We start from the raw sequence: 5,321 nt of genomic DNA, 5'->3' as shown, positions 1-5,321 counted from the left end.
TTGAGTATGATTGTAATGACAAATTTATGATCACTTCTATTTAAAATCAAAGCATGTTCATTCTACTATTCATTGTAGAATTAAATTACTAGTGCATGTAAAATATCTTATCTTTTTAACTTTCACTTATTTACATTAACATTTTCTACCAATAATAACTAGTACATATTTTAGCTATTTTCATAAATGTAACTTAATGATTTATATTTATTTTTCTACATAATTTAAAATGAAAGTCTCGTCACAAACAAAATATAGTAAATTTATATATTTTGAATGAATGTCTAGATATTTAAATTCATGATAGTTACTTGAATCTTTATAATAACTCACGTACAAACTCCAATTATACAAATACTATATTTTAGTGTAAAATATGTCGTATATGTTAATGCCAAATAACCTTTTCAATAGTTTAAGATTGATGTCTCGTTTACACCGTTGTAAGTAGAAAACTTCAAGGAAATTAAGCAACCTAGTTCTCGGAAATTAAGGAGCAAACTAGCAAACCTTCTAGGAAACCATGTAGCCAGTCCAAAGATGGATGTACAAGACGGTGTCAAATAGAGTCGTTTGAATCGGAAGTCACATAGGACTTACTGGTTGAGGATGACTTGAATATATTTGCATATATGCTTTATGATAACACTATGTCGTCATTCACAGCAATATGAATGTAACGCCTCGATAGAGATGTTTACAATAAGAGAATTGCTGGTGCAGGGTATTATAATTTCAATCATCACGAACAAAATCTCATTAATTTTGTGTGGCAGCAAAGTGAAACATTTGTTGTATAATGTCGTCTGATATAGAAAACAGCTGCTCATCTGATGCAGTAGATGGGTGTTTTAATAAGGATCTGGCCTTGAAACTGAGGATTGGAGCACTGGTGTCAATTCTGGTAGCAGGCGCAATAGGAGTGGGCTTCCCCATAATTGGCAAGAGCTATAAGGCTCTCAGACCAGATAAGGACATATTCTTTATAATCAAGGCCTTTGCAGCAGGAGTGCTTCATGCCACAGGCTTCATTCATGTTTTACCAGATGCTTTTGAGTCTCTAACAAGCGAATGCCTCAAGGAGAACCCATGGGCTAATTTTCCATTTGCAGGATTCGTCTCAATGGTGGCAGCACTGTTCACTTTTATCATAGACTACACCGCCACAACCTTCTACGAGAGGATCGCTAGCACTTCACAGGAAAAGCACAAGTACCAACACCAAGAGGATCCTGATAATGATGTAAGAGCAGCAGCTCATTCTCATGCTCATTCCATGTATACCCATGAGGAATTAGAAGCGGAAAGTACTATGCTTCGACAGCGCGTAGTTTCACAGGTTAGTATTCTGAGATTGTATCTGCAATCCATCCTCAGCAATGTTTTCAACTAATAATACTTAAATGTTAAGGAAGAAGAGTTTTTGAAAAATTGCATATTTAGTTAAAAATGTATTCTTTTACTCTAATTGTAAGATTAGAATAGTTTGTTTTCTATAATTGATCTTCTCTTCCAAAACCAAGAGACTATGTGTAGAATTGTATGGTATGATTGGAGGGTTGATACTAAAAATTAACAAAACACTATGTTTGACTCCGGTATTAGAGGCAGGCATTGTGGCGCATTCTGTGATTATTGGAATAGCACTAGGCGCATCCCAAGTTCCATGCACCATACGGCCTTTGTTTGCCGCTCTTACATTTCATCAGTTTTTTTAAGGCATGGGTTTAGATTCTTGTATAGCTCAGGTAATGTGCATTTCTTTTCTCCTTTTACAAATCTGGTATTCTATGAGTAGAGAACGTTTTGAATTGAGGTGTAGGGATTGAGATGCAGGGAGGGTTCAGAATGAAGGCTGCAGGTTTTATGGCGTTGGCGTTTTCATTTACAACACCAGTTGGAATAGCGGTGGGCATTGGTATATCTTCTTCCTATGATGAAAACAGTCAGACTGCTTTGGTGGTGCAGGGCCTGTTTGATGCAGCTTCTTCTGGAATTCTCATATATATGGCCCTGGTCGATCTCATAGCTGCAGACTTTCTTACACCACGCATGCGCAAAAACCTTAGTCTCCAAATGTGGTGTTATGCGGCACTGTTCCTCGGAGCAGGGGCCATGGCTTTGCTGGCTATATGGGCCTGAAATTAGACTTTTTCCATTGCACTCGCTGTTTTTTTCAGTTCTTGCTTTCACATTTCGAGGAAAACAAGGTCTTTAAGATAAGAAAGATTTCAAAGACAAATTAGTTAGAATGTTCTGTTCGTAAAACAAAAGTTTAAAGAGATCTTTTTTTATCTTTTTTCCAAGTTTAGTTAGATGAACGTAGTAACTACACATTCTTCTACATACAATCTTTGATGATTTAATTGTTTAATTACTGATTTTCTTGCATCCATATTATAAGAAATAATTTCAAATAAAATGATAATGAAAACTAGAATACGAAATATATGTAAAGTTATTGAAAATATTATATTTATTTATTATTTTATTTAAAAAATTATTATATTTTTATATCTTTATTAAAATTAATGATCAAGAAAAATTTGTTAAGATTACATTAATATTATTATGTCATTATATATTTTTTAATATTTGTTGGTATCTTTATTGATGAGATAATAATGGATTGAAATGTGATGAGAAGATTCAATGAGATAAACAAAATTGATTGATCAATTAAAGTGGATTGAAATGTGATGAGAAGATTCAATGAGATAAATTGATTCAGATAATTATGAAGTAAATTAATTGTATTATGAAGATAAACAAGATTGATTGATCAATTAAACTTAGACTGAGTGGGAGAGGTGGAAGTGAAGGTATAATAATATAAAATTACAAAATAATTATAATTGCTTTAAGAAAATTTATGCATATAAGTTGGGCAAACATGTTTCAAGATTTTATTGATGGATGTTTTTGGATCCATATGTACATATAATATGCCTTCAGCATAACATTCAAATTATATAAATAATTAGATTGATTGAATATACACACTACATAAGTAAAAATAGTTTAGATTAGTTAATTAAGATTGATTATAAAAATAAAAAATTATAAAATCAAATAAAAGAATTAGGGGTATTTAGTTCTAGAATAGATAATATAGAATTTTTTTTGATATTATGTAAACATTGATTTTTCAATAACATAAGATTTTACTTAAGACATCAATGAATAAACTTGGGTGAACATTGAATTAGATATTAAGAATAATCAATATTGTTTGACCCATGCACCTTAATTAATGAGCCACCTTTTATGTCCTATAAACACATACTATCTTTTGATTTTCATAACTTACTAACATGGACATCAAATTAGATATAAAGAATAATCAATACTGTTTGACCCATGCAGCTTAATTAATGAGCCACCTTTTATGTCCTATAAACACACTCTATCTTTTGATTTTCATTATTACAAGGAACTCTTCCCCTACTATTTTTTTGTTCTTTTGGTATTATATTATTTTACTTCTATTTTTTTCTTTTCCTTTTTGCTAATTTTTTTTTTACTTTTAAAGGGTTTAGGATTTCTATGTTTTTCATTATGATCCCAAGCTTTTGGCAAATTGAAACACATATTTGTTCATCATAATTTTTAGATCTTGATACAAACTCAGAACTTTAATTTTCTAAATTCCTATTACAATCTTGTTTCTAACCTTGTCACCAATGACTTAAGTTCCTTAATAAATAATAGTCTAATAGCAATTTGGATACATAAGTGCTAAGTCCAAGTTTACCTCCCCTCTGCTCTTTGACTAAATGAAATGTGTAATGTTCAAGTGTGTGGGTTTGGTGAACATTAATATTTATTATGATTCAATATGAGCCCTCATATGTGCACATGAATACTTTGCTGCTGCCTTCTAGGTTTTTATATTACTTGTTGGTTTCACTCAAGAAAAAATATGCTTATTTATTATGTGTTGTCAATTTCTTGTAAGCCTATGTAATTAGATTTGTGAACCTTGATAGATTACCAAGTTAGCTCTCTCGTTCTTTTTCTTGTTTCTTATTTTCTTTGTTTCCTAGAACATATTTAATAAAATAAAATGTTTGTAGGATCTAGATAGTATATTAAATATTTTTACACAAGTGAATAATTATGTATTATCTATATTCTCTCACTGAAGTTACCATTTATTGGTTCAATTATTTCGATTGTTTATTATGTTTCTTTTATGTTTTAATAATAAGACAATGATTTTATCTTTCTTGATTATAAGAATTTTGAATAAATCTTTAATGTCTTTTGTTTGTAGCTACAAATTTTTATCCCCTTATATCCTATTCTAAGTTCACTTTCCTTTCTTGCTTCTATATTTAGCAAATAGAGTATGCTTTATCTTTGCATCTAAAATTATAACTTCATTCCAGGTCCTTGTTTCCTTCCACTCTCCATAGTTTGCCATGTATTCTTCCCTGATTTTTTATTTTTTTTTTCGTTGATTGAAAAAAATATAGGAAATAGAGAGGATTGGTTTTGGAGTAGGGAAAAGAGATGATACGAAGGAATACCCTCGATTATTGAAGAATCGGGCTGATTAAGATTGGGGAAGTTGATCAATTTTTATAAAGGATCAAGCCAAGTGTTCCATGGCTTATCTAATCTGCATAAAGAATTGTAAAACATTTTTTTGTGTTTTATTTTCTAATTAACTAATGTCTCTGATGTTTTTATGTTAATGTTGTTTGAATCCAGTCCCATTGGAAAGATTTTGTGTCATTGGGCATTCCTATCGTTGTTAGTGATTTATGTCATTGTTCAAGATTATTGTCACTATTGGCTGAGACAGTTAGACATTGTTTGAATAGTTAATTATTTGGAATCGAATTTCTTGGCGCATGTGAAGATAGATACAGTTTGTACTTTTTGAGCAATAGAAAGCTTGTGAGAGGCATGCCATCAGAGTGGTTTCAAAGCCAGAGGTTCTGAGTGCGTAAACCAAACACCAAGTGGGAGGAAGCCTATACCAGGAGTTGTGGTAAGAGGAGAGAAGAAGTGTGAGTGCAGATTTCCAAGTATGTGCAAAGGATTGCAGCAGTGAGAAGGATGCGGATTAGTGTAAGAAGGCCTGTGGTATGGGTAGGATGGAGCAAGTATCAAAAGAGAAAAATCTACTTCATGATTATGAATATAAGTGCGAGGTTGGAAAAGTTGGAAGCGGGACAACGTGAGAAATCGAAAAAGAGAAATAAGAAGCGAGAGTGGGCAATGAAAGCATGGTATGATGAAGGCATGAAGAGTGGAGAGGAAAAGGAGAGGTTAAAAAGGAAGAAGCAGATGTTGGTGCAATAGCTACTTAA

At 31.9% G+C, this 5,321-nt stretch overlaps 1 pseudogene; it reads left to right on the top strand.

Moving 5' to 3' along the window:
• The first annotated feature begins 799 nt into the window (after positions 1-799).
• On the top strand, positions 800-2,142 carry LOC131054137 (zinc transporter 5-like; annotated as a pseudogene).
• Positions 2,143-5,321: the final 3,179 nt, after the last annotated feature.

The sequence above is a fragment of the Cryptomeria japonica genome, chromosome 3, assembly GCF_030272615.1.
Source record: "Cryptomeria japonica chromosome 3, Sugi_1.0, whole genome shotgun sequence".
NCBI lineage: Eukaryota > Viridiplantae > Streptophyta > Pinopsida > Cupressales > Cupressaceae > Cryptomeria > Cryptomeria japonica.
Note: the sequence above shows the minus strand (reverse complement) of the source record. Positions and strands in the feature narration are given on the sequence as shown.